This window comes from Canis lupus, chromosome 15 (assembly GCF_048164855.1).
Source record: "Canis lupus baileyi chromosome 15, mCanLup2.hap1, whole genome shotgun sequence".
NCBI classification, from domain to species: Eukaryota; Metazoa; Chordata; class Mammalia; order Carnivora; family Canidae; genus Canis; species Canis lupus.
This window is the reverse complement of record NC_132852.1, coordinates 52,641,606-52,660,775: the sequence shown is the minus strand read 5'-3', so window position 1 is coordinate 52,660,775 and position 19,170 is coordinate 52,641,606. Positions and strand designations below refer to the sequence as shown.

Below are 19,170 nucleotides of genomic sequence, written 5' to 3'. Positions count from 1 at the left end.
AAGAGAGAACTATTTTAAATGACAACAGTGTCTTTGTAGGCTTTCTTTCCGTTTATGTCTAAGACTCGCTAATTATACCTTAATGGATTTTTTTTCATGTTGAAATTCGTGTGTTGGGATCCCTGGGTGGCGCAGCGGTTTGGCGCCTGCCTTTGGCCCAGGGCGCGATCCTGGAGACCCGGGATCGAATCCCACATCGGGCTCCCGGTGCATGGAGCCTGCTTCTCCCTCTGCCTATGTCTCTGCCTCTCTCTCTTTCTCTCTCTGTGACTATCATAAATAAATAAAAATTTAAAAAAAAAAAAAAAAAAAAAGAAATTCGTGTGTTAAATGTTGAGGCTTCCATTGACATTAGGATTGGACTGAGTCTGTATCATGAGAACATATCTTACTCATTCAGTTAGTTCATTTAAAAATCCTGCATATTGTGTCGACATGATGTCAAGCAGCAGGTTTCACACCAACAGATACATCTTTTGGAAAGCTGAGATACATGCATTGCTTTAGGGAAATGAATAGTCTTTATCCCAATAGTCATTAGAGGCTACAGTCAGAAATCTAAAACTCTTTTTTTTTTTAATTAATAGACTTTATTTTTTAGACTAGTTTTAAGTTCACAGAAAAATGAGCAGAAAACAGAGTTCCCATATAACCCTGCCCATCCTGGCAGCTTCCACTGTTATTACATCTTACATTCCCGTGGTACATTTGTTATAAATGATGAGCCAGTATTGATACATTATTATTAACTAAAGCCATGGTTCACACCAGGGTTCATGCTTTGTGTTGTACATTCTACAGGTTTTGACAAATGTATAATGACATGTAGCCACGATTACAGTATCAGAATAATTCCACTGCCCTAAAAATCCCCTCCCCTTGCCTCCCTGGAAACCACTGATCTTTTCAATGTCTCCATAGTCTTGCCTATTCCAGAACATCACATAGTTGTAATCATAACAGCACACAGCCTTTTCATACCAGCTTCTTTCATTTATTAATATGCATTTAATGTTCCTTCATGCCTTCTTGTGGCTTGATAGCTCATTTATTTTTATCACTGAGTGATATTCCATTGTATGGATGTTCCACAGTTTGTTTATCCATTCTTTTCTTTTTAATTAAATACCACCATGTGCTCTACATTCTACTTAGTTCTATGAGGGATACAAAAAAACAAAACAAAACAACAACAAAAAAAAAACCTAAAATGGCTTTATTTTCCAGGTTTGTCTAATTATGAAGATAAGACATATGTTAGGAAAAATAATATAGAAGTATATTTTAGTGCATTTAAGTGCATAGTTGGCACCCAACTAACGTGATCTAGAAAAGCAATATTTTCAGGGGAATATACATCTCTTGAAATTAGACATGTATTTTTTGCATGCTCAGGGTCCAAGGTATTCATCAAATCTTCAAAGGGATAGAATCCACCTCCTCCCAATATCACGAACCACTGCAAAAATGGGGAGGGGGGCAAATCATCATCAGTTGCATGTATACAGCTGGAAAATAGCTCATGAATGTGGTAGGGCTTGATTTAGAAACTGAAGGATGGAAAAACAACTGAAGGACGGTGGTAGGACATGGTTTGCTGAAGCAAGGGATGAAGAGTAAAGCAGGCTAAGAAAGGGATGTCTTTCAAAGTCAAGGAGATATTTAAGTGGGGCTTATAAACTGCAGAATTTCTTGGTCACCCTCAATAGAAAATGTCCCATGCCAACTGTTAGTGGGCACACAGGTGCACACACATACATGATTTACAGAAGCAACCCTGCCCTTTGGTTCCCTTTGCCAGTTCTGTGTGGACTAAACCCCCCTCTAAAGGGGCTTTGGATTAGCAAGTCGGTACGAAACCATGAAGGCAGAGGGGAGAGGAGGGATGATTACCTCCGATCTGTCAGGTTGATCTCAGCAGTGGGCTCCGAAAAGCTTTGTTCATTTTCACCTCTGTAGCATGGATGAGAAAGTGCCATGCAAACTGTAAAGCACTTTGTGAAAGTTCCCATGATTATGCTGTGCCATCTCATGGGAAATATGTTTCCTTTTCTTTTCTGCTTTTCTCAACCAAATCCATCCTTAAGTGTCTGGCTCAAAATCCAAGATTTCTTCATTTGTTCATTTCTTCTGGTCTCTCTTTACTACAAGGCTGTGAGACAGAGCTGCTCGCTGATGGACACTAGACACTAAAATGATGTCTGACATGTAGTAGGTGTTCGATAAATACTTTTAAAATGTACTACTAATAGAACTCCTCCTGGGATGTTTTTTGTTGTTTTTCTTCCTTATAAACTTTTAATTTGTGCCATTCACATAGTAGATAATCATTCAGTTATGTGTCTAGAAACAAGATCTGGTTTGAGCATCTTACCTACCTCACCATGAATTAGGCAGGGTGCAGACAACCCATGTGGTCCTTCTTTGTATAGGTCAGATAATGTCACACCAAGTATTCATATTGTTCTTCTTTTCCTTTACCATTTGGACTTGTTTCCTATTGATGTTCTCTTGTCTCAGCCTCAAATGATACTAAATGATGTTTACAACTTTAAAAAAATGCATTTTCTGAAACAATTTCATGGGGGAGAGGAGTGAAAGAGACCCTTTCTTCCTCCCTCATTGAACCTCCACAGCAGAGCTGACTTAGCTAAAGCCTTGGGTGAGAGTAAACTTGAGTTCCTGCAATCATCTAAACCCATGAGGCCCCACATCCCCAGTGGCGAAGGGGACTGGCAGCCAATGACCCACCTTCACTTCACAGAGTTCCTGAAAAATAACCACCCATGTCTCTACCACTGTTTTGTTGATTTGTTGGTTTCATTGTCAATAGACTGTAGGCAGGTGCTAGGCCAACTTCTCTGATAAATTTGACTTAGAAGACAGGGTCTTCAACCTCTGGAAACTGCAGGGAGAATAGACAAGTGAGTGATAACACAGGTCGGAAACAAGCCACAAAAAGATCATGGGTGACACTGGTTGGGTCTTTCAGCCTCAGAGGGATTGTATCTCTGTGGCGTCTTCTGGAGCCAGCGGTCTGTGTCTCAGCCTTGCGGTTTTGGTAGTCCATTTTACCAGTTTACCCAAGAGTTATCAGGATCCAATGAGTTGATTCATTCTAACCAAACCACAGACTGGCTTTGTTTTCCCCCCCAATCACAGTATTAATTTAGAGTGAGAGATACATCTTTCCAGGGCCCAAAAATTTGGTGTCAGGGCACTTACCTTCTGATATACGTGAAACTGATAGCGTACATTTCTAAAGAGGGGAGAGCTTGCTAAGCATGGAATCAGAGTCTTGGGTTATACTTCTATGTGGAATAGTGCAGTCTAATATACACACCAGCCTTGCTCTGCTTTGGAAAAGATCTTCCCAGGGAAAAGAATACTACAGTGTGGAGACACATAGACACATTCTTCTTCTTCACTTTTTTCCTGCATTTCATGGGGATTACCACCCATTTACATATGTCATTATAAAATATCCTTTGTTTCGGTATTTTAAAATCATACTTAAAATTCTCTTAATTCTAAAGTATGTGATCATTGCAAGAAATTTTAAAAAATAAGATTTCTCAGATGTGTAAAGAAAAAGTTAATCCTCTCACATCTCTCCCATGATCTCCATTCCCAGCCCAGCAGTAATAGATGTGGACAGACTGGGTGTACACCCTCCTATACCTTTCACCGGGGCCATACTAAGATATACAGCATAATTTGTGGCTTGATAGCTCATTTATTTTTATCACTGAGTGATACATATTCCATTGTATGGATTTTTTTTAATTAGTAGACTTTATTTTTTAGACTAGTTTTTTTTTACCTTCTTTTATAAATATGGGATTATGTAATGCACTTGACTCTGAAACTTAACTCTTCTCACTTGATGCATCACAGTCACTCCCCCTAGGTCAATTGATAGAACTTAAACTCATTGCTTTTAATAATTATGTCATATTCCATGGAATGGGTACATGTACCCGGTGTTTTACTTCCAGTCAATTCTAGTCTTTAGCCACTATACAAATCATCAAGCTTGAAACACTCCTGTCAAAGTGGGTTAATGCCTTTTCAAAAGAAATGATAATTCCAGTTCTATAAGCTGTTTACACAAGTTACAGTGAATTTTATTGACTATTTCCTAATGATAGAAAGATAAGGACCTTATTCTTATCAGAAACATATATTTCCTAATACATGAAGGGGCTGTTAAACCCATGGCATGTGAATTCTTCTAAAACTTCAACCACAGTGGGAGAAGTCCTCTGATTTAACATTTTGCCCTTTTCATAGCAGGTGAGAATTTTTGAGCTGGCCTATCCCGGTGGGCACTTAATAAATACTCGTTGAGTGTTCAATACATGAAGGTCATCTGGTTCAAGTTTCTCATTTCACAGATGGGGAAATTGAAACCCAGAGGGTTAAATGAGGCACAATTAGGATGAGAGGGAAGAAAAAGTCTGAGTGATCTAAGTTGCAAAGCAATTTGGGAGCTCAGAGTAGGGAGGTGAGAATTTGGGCAGGTAGCTAGCTGCCATGTATACAGGATACACACATGCAGAGGCAGACAAGAGAAGAAGACTCGTGAAATTCATGCATTGAGAATATAATTCTTCTTTGAAGCTTCATTGGATGAGGCAGCTGAGGTTCACATTAAATTTCTCATCTTAATTGTTTTTAAGGCTGAACCTCTGTTTCTTTGAATGTGACCCAGTGCAGAAATTGGACTGTTCATGGTTTAGCTTTATGCCACAGGGGCAGGAATGGTGTGATGTTCACCAAAACATTCTTTTTCTCTTGGACACTCAACTAGACCCACTCTCCAACCTCCCTTGGTGGTTAGGTATAGCCACGTGACTGGGTTTTGCCCTTGGACTGTGGACCAAAGACAGGACACCACTCCCTGCCTGGCCCATAAAGAACTCCCATGAGGGCTCCTCTGTTCTCTCCACCTGTCTGTCTGCTGCCTGGAAGTGAAGGACCCCAGGGTCCCACACACAGATGGGGGAAGTTTGGGTCTCTGAGTCACCGTGTGGGAGGCTGACTACTGAACATCCACTCTGGACTGCTGTTAAGAGTGAGAAATCAATTTTCACTGTGTTAGGCTACTGTTAGCGTTTATCTGTTACAGCAGCTTGTGCTACTTAATTAACTACATTAGCGTTCCTGGGTTGTTGGTTTTTTTTTTTTTTTTTTTTTTTTAAGAATAACCAGATATAAAATCCAGAACCTGTATCAATCGGTATTACAGTTACTATTACACATTCTCTTGATATCCACTGATTCATACAAACATAATATGGAGTTCTAACCCACCTACCTTATCCATGAGAATGAATACATAAGGCAAGGGGGAAAAAAGCTCTCACATTAAAATTTTTCCTTATTCCCATGTAACTTATTTCGATTTGTTTTCTCCAAGAGTTTAAGGGATCATTTTTCTTTTGGTGCATTTTTTGTTAATTGTTCTTCCCTAAGCACTCACACTACGTACATTTCGTTGTCTTGAACGGTAGTAGAAAGTTTGTACACAATTATTTCAGTTTTTATTGCTTTAAAGGCAGGATGAAGGATGCATAAAGAACAGTGGGAGGAGTGAAAGAAAGGAGGATTAAAGGAAATTAGCAGGACCCAAATTGTTCCAGTTTCTCAAAGCCATCCCAATACTGTTAGTAGTAGTGGTAGGAGTGGGTAGCAGTAAAAGTTTGAATGTTTCATTCGGACATGAAACCCAAAGGATCCTCATGGTCCCTGCTGGTGTTTTAAATTAAAGCTAAACTGACTTTATAGCTAAGAGGAATTGTTTAGTGAACCTAAGATCTTGGTGCAGCAGTATGGGACAGAAGGATTGCCACTTGGTCCCAGATATGTGAGATAAAGGGATATCATTGTGGAAGAGCTGTGCATGCTTTATGGTGAGGAGGAAATAATGGAATGTATAACAGGTGACTTTGGCATGTCATCCGTGGGCCTCACTAACCATGTTGCTCAGATTACAAGGTTGTGCTCAGTGTGGATTGATGGAAAAGTTGACCTAGAAGTACGTGAAAAGACCTAAAAACAATCTAGAAAAAAGAATAGTACAGGATACCGTGGTTTGAAGACATGGTAAAAGGACCATCAAATCCTAGCCACTGGGTCACACATTTTACTAACAAAGAGATTAAACATACTAAAAGTACAGGCCTTTTCTATAATTTCTAAAATTATTACAAAGCAGTCAAAAAAGGTGAGTATGTGTGACTAGTGGGTGCTACAGTAGGTAGGGATGTTCACGCCAAGCACTCTCATTCAGCAAATAAGCAGGTGTCCCATGTACAGAACTCGAGAGAAAGGTTATATCTTTTTTTGATAAGTAATTTGTAAGGTGGATACTTACCTAGACTTAAAACCTTATAGGTTTTGGTTTCCAATCCTCTCTTCCTATTTCTCACTCTCCACCATATCCAACTCCTGCTCAGAAATATTCAGTACTTCTCCACTGCTTATAGAAATAGGTATCTCTGCTTGGTACTGAATGCCCTCTCCAATCCAGACCCATCTAACTCTACACATACTTTGTATCATCTGTTGCCTAACATCTGTCCCCTTTTGGGGACAGGGCCACCTCCATTCAGTGCACCATGATCACTCATTCATTCCCAGCCCTCTGCCTTTTCTCCTCCCCTGGCCTCCTCCCTCCACACGTCCAGTCCTCCGGTTCTCTGAGTGGAAGTTAGCATTCTGAGATCACAAAGGTCTCTGGCTCCCATCCCAAAAGTAGGGTGGCTTCATGGGCGCAGGTGCACAGGACCAGGACAATGTGCTTGGTTTGATACTCTGCTGTCTTGAAACTCTTCAATTCTGAAGAAGGGGCCCACATTTTCATTTTGTACTGGGCTCTCCAAATTAGGTCGTCAGGCCTGTAGGGCAGAACCATTCATGTGGGCAACTCCAAAGCATGGCCTTGTGTTTTTATTTAATTAAAATGAAGACAAAGCTGAACGTACCTAGAGCACTTTATGTGTGTGAAACGATTTTATGAGCATCGCCTCATCTAAACCACCCGGCCTGCCTTGGGGGCTGAGGATGCCGAATTCCAGCAAGAGCTGTGGGTCTTTAGGCATTTCTGAATTGATTGAAATCATTTTTGGGTTTTCCTTTTAATTTTTTGTTCCTATTGTTTATTCATCCCCAACTCTTCTTGCTCTGTCACGTTTAAAATAATAAGTTGAGCTTAGCCTGAATGTTCACCATACTGGCACGGTTTCCTTGAGCTACTATAACACAGTACCACACACTAAGTGGCTTAAACACCAGAAATTTATTGCCTCATTGTACTGAAGCCTAGAAGTCTGAAATCAAGGAGCCTGCAGAGCCACGCTCCCTCTGAAACCTGTAGAGGAATGCATCCTTGCCCCTTCCTAGCTTCGGGAGGTTCTCTGGCCATCTCTGGCCTTCCTTGGCTTGTAGACACTTCTTGCCAATTCTCTGTCTTCACGTGGCATTCTCCTTGTGTCTCTGTCTTCATGAGCTGTCTTCTTAGATGCTAGTTTTATGGGATTAGTGTCTACTCTACTCCAGCAAGGCTTCACCTTTTTTTTTTTTTAGAAATTATTTATTAGAGAGAGAGAGAGAGAGGAAGGGGAGGGTGGAGGAAGAGGGAGACAAATAGACACCGTACTGAGCATGGAGCCCAACGCGAGATTCAATCCCAGGACCCTGAGATCATGACCTGAGTTGGATGGTTAAATGACTGAGCACCCAAGTATACCTTCATCATAATTTAATGAATTACATCTACAATGGCCCAATTTCCAAATAAAGTTCTTTTGTAGTATGGGGGTTAGGATTTCAACATATCTCCTTTTGGGGGTGTGTGCACAATTTAACTCCTAACATCTCCTCCTCCTCCCCGCTCTGAAGAGTCATTAAATCCTGCAGATTCCAACTCTGGAATGTGTCAGAAAGACAGTCATTCTCCTAACTGTTGCCATCCCCATGCCCAGGTCTCCCTATCTCCCAGTCTTATGGCCTTCCAGCATATTTCCACTCGGTGGCCAACAGGAGCCTCTAAAACCTTGTGGTTTATACTCCACTTTCTTCAAGATGTCCACAATCCTGTGTGCTCCTCTGTCTGGGCAAAATTAGTGCAAAGGGAGTGTGCACAGCCCTGTCTCCTCTACTGTCTACCAAAGAGAATCCTGAAATAATCAGCCCTACCTGATATCCCTGCCCTACCCCTTGCTTCCACTCCAAAGGAAGGTAAGAATTTAAGTCAATCTGCAATGAAATTCTGGGGTGACTGGGAAAAGGAAATGAAGTCTGGGGTGGAATAAGGGAAGATTTAGTAATGCTTGCCATGTACTATGAACTTGAATTCCATTTCATGTTGTTTCATAAATGCAAATACCAATGGAATTTGTTTGAAATTAGGTGGAGCTCATGAACTGTCCTTGACTATGGCAGTGCACTATGGCCACATTTCATGGGGTTCGAGATATGAAGAGTTACCCTCTTCTAGCATTTGTCCCTTTGCCCATCAGAGCACTTGTCATACCACTGTGTGTTTTCTCATCTCTCACCCCGTTAGACCGCAAGGGCCTAGCACAAAGCCAGGCACATTGTAAACCCTCTAACAATCAATTGATGAGTGGCCAAATGGTGTAAAAGAACTAAGTAACAGAGAGGTTAAGAGATTTGCCCATGGCTGAACAGAGGCAGACACTGAACTTGGGTTGGTGTAACTCCAAAGGCCATGTTCTTAGCCATTGCCCAGTGGATGATGAGCTCTAGGAGCCTCAAGTCTGAGTCTCTCTTGTCACAATGTATTCTCGGGAAATCCTTGTCAAATCTTGTCAAAATCCTTGTCAAATTTCTTTCTTTCTTTCTTTCTTTCTTTCTTTCTTTCTTTCTTTCTTTCTTTCTTTCTTTCTTTCTTTCTTCTTTCTTTCTTTCTTTCTTTCTCTTTCTTTCTTTCTTCTTTCTTTCTTTCTTTCTTCTTTAATTAATTAATTAATTAATTAATTAATTTTGAGGAGGGACATAGGAAGAGGGAGAGAGAGAGGATCTCAAGCAGACTCAGTGCTGAGCACAGAGCCTGATGTTGGGGTCAGTCTCACAACTTTGAGATCATGACCTGAACCGAAATCAGGAGTCAGACGCTCGGGGCACCTGGGTGACTCAGTGGTTGAACACCTGCCTTTGGCTCAGGTCGTGATCCCAGAGTCCTGGGATCGAGTCCTACATTACGCTCCCCACAGGGAGCCTGCTTCTCCCTCTGCCTGTGTCTCTGCCTCTCTGTGTGTGTCTCTCATGAATAAATAAAATCTTTAAAAAAAAATTAGAGTCAGACGCTTAACTGACCGAGCCACCCAAGTGCCCCTTTGTTGAATGAATTACTTGAATGAGAGAGAAATGGAAAGAAGCTAATAAGAAAGGGAAGGAAAGAGAGATTACACAGGTGAGAGAAAGAGGATGGAAAACAGAGAAGGAAGAGAGGAGAAAGAGAAATGAGAGACAAGACAAGAGAACTCTCTGCCACCCTGCCCAGACTCAGATGTCAGTGCATTCTGGTCTTATTCATTGACCAGAATTTTATGAAGCTTCTGGTAAGTGTTGGGCACTATTTAAATACTTGGGACACATCAGTGAATAAAATAGACAAAGACTTCTGACTTCGTGGAAACTGCATTTTAATAGAATCAGACAATAAAAAGAAATGAACTTAAAAGATAAGTAAATAATATATGATGTTGAAAGATAAAAATATTATGCAAGAATAGCAGAACAGGAAAAGGACAGGGGTTCTATCCTAGAGCCCAAATCCACCAGGGGCCGGTGGATAGAATTGGGGGGGGGGGGTTCTGTGAACTTGAGTGGGAAAAAAAAAAGACTTTTCTATTCTCATTAACCTTAAACCTTTGAAATCTAACTGTAGGCAACCAAGCCACCTGAGGAAATGCGCAGCTATGATTTTGCTACCAGTGAAAGTCACAGGTATTTTTACATTATATTGACAGTCTTTACAGGTACCTTGAACTATTATTTATACTTATCACTACTCTGTAGCTATTGGACCTGCAGTTACATCTAGTTATTTAATGTATCAATAAAGAAACTTATTTGGTAACTGTATCTCCATGTCATTAGTTTCTTTGGTAACTTTTTGTATTTTTTAAATGCATTTAAGAACAGTGTTGCAGGAAGGGGTCCTCAGGCTCCCCCAGACTACTGAAGGAGTTTACAAACCAGAAAAGGTTAAGACCACCAGGCGAGGGGAAATGAGGTGCAGTGGAGGGCAGTGGGAGTTGGAGGATAGGTTCCCATACTAAATAGAGTGGGCAGGGTCAGTCTCTTACCTAATGCCCTGCTGAATCTCAGCCGTTCTCAGCGGACTTTGCCCTGAGCTCAGGCTCAGGCACCCAGCGATGCCAGCCTATTCGCTGATGAAAGGACTCTGGGCCTTCCCTGCTGCTCACCACCATCCTCTCTCAGTGGTTATTTCACATAGGATTTAACATTCAGAAGTTTGAAATCAACAAAATAATGTCAAAAGAGCACAAGGAAATTCAAAAATAAATATATTTAAATCTTTCTGCCTTCTATTTAAACATCCAACTCAACCAGACAAACTGGCTCAAATCAGCCAGGCACTATATGTCTCCTACAGAAAAGATAAGCAAATCAGCAGTTTCTGAATGTTGATTAAGTGTATCACCTAGGGCAAATGGAATGCGAGCTAAAGATACTGCCATATTTCTAGAGAAATTCTTTAAAAATTCAAATTCCTCTCACATGTACAGTGAAAATCCTCAGAATTGCATACCCAAGATCTTTTGTTTTGTTTGTTTGTTTTTTTTAATTACACTTTGAGGCTGTTGAAATATTTTTAAAAGATCTACACATGGACTATGATAAAACACTATCTGGAAATCACAGAATTAAATCCTTCCTCATATTAATTAAGATGCTGTTAGCTATAAGTAACAGTATGCCCAGCTAAAGGTGGCTTAATAAAGATCTTGCTTCTCTGACTTAACGAAAAGCCTGGGAGTCAGTGGCTCATCTCCAAGATGTCAGGATTCTGGGTTGGCACCTTTACCCCAGAGGAAACCACACAGCTCCTAAATGATTGGGTCTTTCTCTTCCAAGTTTTAGCCTTTTGCATCTTAACTTTTCACACCAGTGGGTGGTCCATACTGGTGGCTGTTGGATACCTCTGTTATAACTGTCTCCCCTAGAGAGTAAATTTCAAATGCAGATTTTCAGGCACCCCTACCAGAGATTCCTGAGTCAGTAGGACTGGGGTTCTTCTGCCTGAGGAATCCACATCTTTAGAGAGTCCCTTCAGGGTTTTGATGCAGGTGACCCAAAGACCACACTTTGAGAACTGACACCAAGTAACTTCTTCCTGTGTGATCTCCTCACTCCTATGGATTAGCCACCCGTGATATACTGATGACTCAAAAACATTTCTCTCTCTTATTAAAAACTCTTGGCTGAGCTCCAGCCTCCCACACTCACTTGGCAAATGAGCATCCCTATGTGAATATCTCATAGGAAGCTTAAACTCAACAGGTTCAAAACTGAACTCATTTTCTCCCCACACCTGGTGTATATAGAATAAAGTACAAGTTCCTTGTCTTGGCAACACAAGACTGCCTTTACTTCCAGCCACATTCCTGGTCACTGCCTGGACCTTGTTCTTGGTGGTTAGCAATATGCTGACTTCTTACAGATCCTGAACACACGTGGCTTTCTACACGCTTTCTCCTCACCAGAATTCATGCTCTTGGACACAGGCCAGCTCTTCCCACCCTGTAAACACCTCTTTTCCATTTGTTCCTCTGTGCTAGCTTTTGACTATGAACATCCTTTTACTGCTGCACCCACTATAATATATTATACTCTACCTGGTGGTTTTGAACTTGAGCTCCTTGAAAGCAGGGACTGTGGCTTACTCCCTTTTATACTCCCAGCTCCTGGGGCACCTGGGTGGCTCAACGGTTGAGCGTCTACCTTTGGCTTAGGTTGTGATCCTGGGGTCCTGGGATCAAGGCCCTCATCAGGCTTCTTGCAGGTAGCCTGCTTTTCCCTCTGCCTATGTCTCTGCCTTTCTGTGTCTCTCATGAGTAAATAAAAATAATAAATAAAAAATAATAAATAAAATCTCTATCTCTATCTCTATCTATCTATCTATCTATCTATTTATCTATCTATCTATCTATCTATTCCCAGCTCCTGCTCTAGAATCTGACACATAGTAAGCAGTCACTGAACATTTGATGATTTGAATTTCTTGGTGGAAAAAAAAAGAGAAAGAGAGAAGGAATGACTAGGGAAATTGAAAAGAAATTTTAAAAGTGCACTATTATGAGAAGTCAAGGGAGGGGATTGATTCAAGAAGGATGAAGGGATTAACAGTGTCTAACTAATGTTTGTTTAGAGATCAAGCAGGGGAGAGGCTGAGAAAGGGCACTGGATTTGGCATGGGAGAGGTCACTGGCAACCTCAGAGCACAGGCAGTCCTAACAGCCCGCTGCCATTATGGCCTTCCCCCCCTTCAGGGGTTGCCACATAAGGGCAAGCTCTTTCATGCCAGTGAGAGGGAACTTCACAATACAAAGTTGACACAGCACAGAAAATGCACGAGTCCACTGATTAATCAGTGAGTTAGGCTTAACTTGGCTTAACAGGATCCTCAGGCTTTTGAAAGAGCTCTCCTGCATCTACCTTCTTTTTTTTTTTTTTTTAAAGATTTTATTTATTTGAAAGAGACCAAGAGAGTGAGAGTAAGATAGAGCATGAGCTGGGGAAGGAGCGGATGGAGAGAGAGAGGCTGACTCCCTGCTGAGCAGAGAGCCTGATGCAGGGCTCGATCCCAGGACACTGAGATCATGACCTGAGCCAGTCAGATGCTTAACTGACTGAGCCACCCAGGTGCCCCTTCCCTCTTTTCTTTTCTTTTTTTAAAAGACTATTTACTTATTCATGAGAGACATAGAGAGAGGCAGAGACACAGGCAGAGGGAGAAGCAGGCTCCATGCAGGGAGCCCAATGTGGGACTCGATCCCAGGACCCCAGGATCATGACCTAAGCCAAAGACAGACGCTCAACCACTGAGCCACCCAGGCACCCCTCCCCTCTATTCTGTCTCCACTCAAGCTAGAGGCTTCTCTGGTGCCATTTCTGCCTAGTTTGTCCATGTTCAGCCTGGACTTGATATCAGGCAAACCGAGCTATTACGCATCTCTCATCATCACGGAAATTTCTCTGCAAGGCGGGATTGCTTCTCTGAACTGCTTCTCAGGTGCAAATCTGTCCTAATCTGCCATTTCTGAGACCTCCAACAGAATCACTCCATCTTCCGTGCTTCTTTTACATTCATAGGCTGATTGCATTTATTCTTCTGGCTGTAACTCCTTTCTGTTGAATGCCATTCGGGCCTCTCCTTGCCTTTCCTTGTATCCGTGATCGGATGTCTGATCATTTTTTCTTCTAGGAGCAGAAGCAGAAAATGAATGATGTTTCTGTATTCCCCTGATTTTGCCAGTGCGATTTCTCCAAGACTGCCATTTCCACAGCTTCCCTTCACCTTGCCAAGCCTTGCTCTATCTACCCTTTGCCCTTAAAGCTGTAGCTCCTATTGTTCCTAATTTGAATGCAAAGTCTACTCTTTCACATCCCCTGTCAGTGTCCCGTCCTGCCACTGAAGCCTTTGTTTGGGGAGTCCTGCAGTTATTAAACACCAGTCTCTTACAAAATGTGTCATTTAAGCCTATCAAAGGTTTAAGGCAGAAATATCAAGTAATTTTCTTTGGAATACCTAAAACAAGTGTAGGTTGATATTATGACTCGTTAGGACATGAATCACAAAAGAGAGGGAAGGAGAGAAAGAAGAAATCGTGTGTGGAAGAGATAGGAAGATGCGTAGGAAAAGAAAACGAGGCAGATACATTCTCGAGAGAGAGAAAAACGGACACACATAGAGCCAGACACCAGAAGAGACGAGGGTGTCAAAAGACAGATCCTGAGAAAGTGAACCGCCTCTCCCCAGGCATATCCTCCAAAGAAAAGACCAGAGGCTTCAACACAGAAAGAAGGACCAAGCAGGAAAATGAGAGCATTGCTCACCAAGTCCGGATAAGATACAACCTGCACAGATATCACTACAAACACCCATAGTGACAACAAGACACGAACGCCTGAATATAGATACCCCCCAAACAAATATCTCCGTCTTGTGGTCTTGGAGATATTGGGATGTTGTGCATTTTCACAACTATAGACATAAATAAGAAAAGGTGGTTTCTCATTTGCCCTATAAGCAAAATGAATTTGAAACCAGGTCAAAACTCCCCCACGTTTGGTCACTCCTGAGAAAGCTATTACTCATACCATTTGTAGAAAGAAAATTGAGAAGAGGTAACTGAGACAAATTGAGACGAGGTAACTGACACAGATGGCTACTAAATCCTCTCCAGTTCTCCTGTGTTGATTATGTTTCTCAAAAGACACTGAAGTTACATGGTCTTATGGCAACCTAGAGTCCCACGTAGTGCAAAAATTTTTTTAAAAGGATTTATTAAATGGTGAATATTTGCAAACTTGTTAGGACACTAAGTGCTAATGTGTTTATTAAGTAAGTGTAACATGGTGCACACTAACCTAGCCAAATGAGATGGCCCCTGGAGCCAGCTCCTTGTCTCACCCTGTGACTTCTTTGGTTGCACTGTCTCTACCCAGAATACTCTCTAGTGCCCTCTTCTGGAGTCTTGACAACCCTCCTCTTCTGGAGTCATCTCAACCCTCTTCATCCTCTCATCTCCTATCATAAACCCTGCACGTTCTATTTCAGGCTAAATTTAAGAACCCTACATTTCCCCCATAAGTAGTCTCCCCAGAGTCACCTTGTTGCTAAATCCAGTGGATGCCTCCCCACTTGTATCTCATGTGACCTCTCATGAGCACACAGCACTGCTGACCACAGCTCCCCTTGCAGTGGTCACTGCCCTACGATGTCAAGGTACCATTCTCTTCAAGTTGTCCTTCTCCTTCCCTGTCCTCTCCTCCAACAGGGAGTTCTTCTTCCTCTTCCCTTACTTCAAGTACTGGTGCTCCCTGGGCCTGTGTCTCAGATTCTGTCCCCTTCCCGCTCTCATGCTCTCCTTCCGTGGCAGTTCACAGTTAGGTTTATATCCTGCTTCCACGTGACTGTAGTCACAGGACGGAAGGGAGACAAATAGGCGTATCAATCTGCCAATTCATGAGAAAAAAACAATCTGAATTCATTTAAATAACACTTCCCCACCTACATGACACCAAGTGTGCTAGCTCAATCGAATGTTCTTTGCTGCAGTTGGGCATCACATAGGTACCGGTTTAGTCCTAGTGGTCTGAAGAGAAGGTGGCTCCATCTTGTTTTCCTTTCATAGGACTCACTTTCCGTGCCCAAGGTGGGCACATGGGAAAGGAGACCACCTTCAAGATGTTTTCAGGTGACACAAGTGACCTTTCTTCATTTTAATTCACCTTCCGTGAGGGTATCTTAGTTTCCTAGGGCTGTCATACCAAAGTACCACGGACCGTGTGCCTTTAACAACCAAAATTTATTTTTCTTGCAATCCTGGAGGATAGATGTCTGAGATTGAAGTGTCAGTGGGATTGGTTTCTTTGAAGGCCTCTGCCCTCGGCTTCCTGATGGCTGCCTTCTCCCCGTGTCTCACATGTCTGCATATTGGATTAGGGCCTACTCGAATGATCTCATTTTAACTGCATTACCTCTTTCAAGACCCTCTCTCTAAATACAGTCAAATTGTGAGGAACCAGGGGTTAGGACTTCAACATATGAATTTTGGGAAGACAGGGGATATTCCAAGGAGTACTACTGCCTAGTACTATCACTCATAGCTTGACACAACTGGGACAAAGTGAGAGGCAGTTACTAAATATGAATGAGGGACATCCAAACAAGTACGCCATGGACTTTGCCCCAAGATGCTCCCAGCCCAGTTGTGGAGACAGGCGACCTCCACAGGAGAGGGGAGTCAGACATCTAGGGTGGGGTACACCATATGACAGCACAGCGTGAGAGTCACTGTTCTGGAAGCCTGGAAGAAGAGATAAAAACCAGTTAGATTAGGGACCTGGGTGAGTCAGTCGGTTAAGCATCAGGCTCTTGATTTCAGCTCAGGTCATGATCTCAGGCGCCAAGGATCAAGCCCCTCACTGGGCTCTGTGCTGGGCTTGGAGCCTGCTTGGGATCCTCTTTTTCCCTCTCTCTCCGCCTCTCCCCCTCTTCCTCTCTAAAAACAAAACAAAACAAAACAAAAAACAACAATCAATTACATAGGTCACATGGAGTTTTTCATAGTAACAACAACCACCTTTTACTGAGCTTCTACTCTCTGCCAATACTCTGTACAAGCTCTATCTCCAATCTAATCCCACCTCAGGGGCTGTGGGGAGCCCCATACAAAATAACTCATACCGTGTTCTTAGTGTTGTGCTTGGTGCACACAATGAGCATACAACAAGTGGTGGCTATCATCACTCCATGGGTATTTGTGCAGTACCTACCCCGTACTCATCGCCGGGGATGTAATGTCAAGCAAGATCAACGTGATTTCTGCCCTTGTTGACCACGCAGCTTAGGGTTGCACCATCCAATATGGTAGCCACCAGCCACACGTGGCTGTGAAAATGAAAAATTCAGCTCCTCAGCCACATTAGTTGCGTTTCATGTGGTCAACAGCCACAAATGGTTACATTTCCATCACTGCAGCAAATTCTAGTAGGTGGCACTGGAGAGGGGAAGAGAGAGAGTACCTGTACAGCAAAGGTCATGAGAGACACAGATACAAGGGAAGAACAGCGTAATCATTGCTACCTCACTGTGATGCAGATGCAGAAACTGAAGCTCAGAGAGGTTAAGCAATTTGATTAAGTTCACACAGCTACGAAGTGGAAGAGCTGGGCTCTCAACCCAGGTCTAGCTTAATCTCACACTGCCTCTGGCTGTTTTGTGGAGGAACCAAGTCGGGCCCAGGTAGAAAATCTGGTTAAAGAGAAAAGATAGAGAAGGCACCCTTGGTGGTAAAGTAGCTGCTTGAGCAAAGGCTCAGATGGGCAAGGCTGGCGGAAGTCCACGGGTAAACCAGTCTCCCTGGAGAGGCAGTGACTTGCTGAACTCATGTACTGGGAATGGTAATTCAGGGCCTGCCTGCGTTGATTAAAAGCCAAGTAGAAAAAAAAAAAAAAAAAAAAAAAGCCAAGGAGCTAGGTACTTCAGCAGACACTGGCTCCTTGGAGCTTAGCACCATCAGAACTGTGTGTTATGGCGGTGATGGTACTTAGGGCTGACTGGACTGAGTCCACTTAAGGACAGCAGGTTAGATAGAAAGGAAGGGGAGACTGAATGGTGCGAAGCAAAGAACCCCAAAGTGGGAGCCACACACACGAAAAAAAATGCAACCTTAAGATTTAATGGTGTGCAATACTGGGCAATCGGCTTCGCTTCGATGGGCCTCACTTTTTCAGTTCTAAAAGGGAAGCTTGGCCCAGATGGCGTCTGAGGCCCTTTTTAGCAAGGGGTGGTCTAGGATTCTGCAAATGTGAATTAACATTAGGCTGGAGTCGGAGTAGGAAGCAGTAGCCCTGGATATAGGGGCGAGGAAGATGGCAGAGTCAAAGGTCACCCTCACAGGAGGGGGGGGGCGGGGAACTATGGGCCACTAACAAAACCAGGTGTGTTTCGAGAAGGGCTTGTCTTTTTTTAGGGGGCTGCGGGGAGTGGGGGGGGAGCGTCACGGGGGTATGGAGGTTGTGAAGGATATAAAGTAGTGAGAAAATCGTGACTTTGTTTTAAGAAAGTTCTACAGTGATCCGTTACTTTACCGCCCCCAAGGTATAGATTCTAAACTTTCTTTTTGACCTTTGACCCACAGTAGAAAATACAATTTACATCATGGTCTGTACGGTTGTCCAGTGTGTATATATATATATATATAACTGAAACAAAAGGATTCTGAAACCATAGTCACCCTCGCTGAGGACAATGGATCCTAATATTGTCTATTCCCTGACATTTCTTTCTTTCTTTCTTTTTTTTTTTTTAAGGTGGTCCCCATCCACTGAACTAATTCTATGCTCAGTTCCTGTGTCGCGACCCGCGGCTTCGAAACCACTGCCTGGGGGTGGACTGGAGTCTTCTTACGGTGGAGGCGACGGCAGGGCATGGGGGGGGTGAGCCGGGGGGGGGGGGGGGGGTGAGCCCGGGGGGGGGGGTGAACCCGAGGGGGGGTGAGCCCGGGGGGGGGGGGTGAGCCCGGGGGGGGGGGGGTGAGCCCGGAGGGGGGTGAGCCCGGGGATGGGGGGTGAACCCGAGGGGGGGGTGAACCCGGGGGGGGGGGGTGAGCCCGGGGGGCGGTGAGCCCGGGGGGGGGGTGAGCCCGGGGGGGGGGTGAGCCCGGGGGGGGTGAACCCGAGGGGGGGTGGACCCGGGGGGGGGTGGACCCGGGGGGGGGCTCCGGGCTGGGAGGCGGGGGAAGGAGAGTCCGGAGGCCGTCTGGTTGGAGCCCCGGGCGGGGCTGCGCGGCGAGAGCGCGGCGGCAGCGCAGGTTCCCGCAGGGCTCCGGCCCCCAGCGGCGCCGCACCTCCGACCTCAAGGGGTCTCCGAAGCTGCTCCGCGGAGGAGGCGGCGAGCGCCCGCTCGCCCCTCGGTTCACCGCACCCCTAGCTGCGGGCGAGGCGGCCGACCCTGCCCGCCGGCCGCGCCCCCCGCCCCGGCGCCCCGCCCGCCCCGCCCCGCCCGCGCGCGCACAAACTTCTGTCCGCGCCCCTGTCCGCGGCCGGGACGGCCCCGCGCGCACCTCGCCCGCGGGCCCCGCCCCCCCCGCCGCGCCTGCCCTGCGCTCGGCCTTCCCCGCCTCGCATCCGTGCCATCGGCGCTCGATTGCGCGCGGACTCCGCGCTCCGCGGCTCGCTCGCTCGCTCGCGCTCGGCCCGCCGCCCCCGCCCCCGCCCCCCGCCCCCGCCCCTCCTCCCGGCTCCGCCCGCCCCTCCTCCGCCTCCCGTGCAACTTTTGCCGAAGCCCCCGCGCACAGCCATGCTGAGCTGAGCTCCGGCCGGGCACTGGCCGCGCGCTGCCCGCCCCGGCTCCCGCCCCCCCGCGGACCCGCTCGGGGGCCG

General features: G+C 44.7%; 1 long non-coding RNA gene across 2 annotated transcripts; it reads right to left on the bottom strand.

Moving 5' to 3' along the window:
* Window positions 1-15,502: 15,502 nt before the first annotated feature.
* Window positions 15,503-18,753, bottom strand: LOC140604435 (uncharacterized). 2 transcript variants are annotated; one of them, XR_012007325.1, is made up of 3 exons: window positions 18,636-18,753; window positions 16,561-16,784; window positions 15,503-16,286 (listed from the first exon to the last, which is right to left on the bottom strand). It is a non-coding gene; the product is annotated as an uncharacterized lncRNA (long non-coding RNA). The 2 variants fall into 2 exon arrangements; XR_012007324.1 differs by lacking the exon at window positions 18,636-18,753 and adding an exon at window positions 16,871-18,182 and having other exon boundaries at window positions 15,504-16,286.
* Window positions 18,754-19,170: the final 417 nt, after the last annotated feature.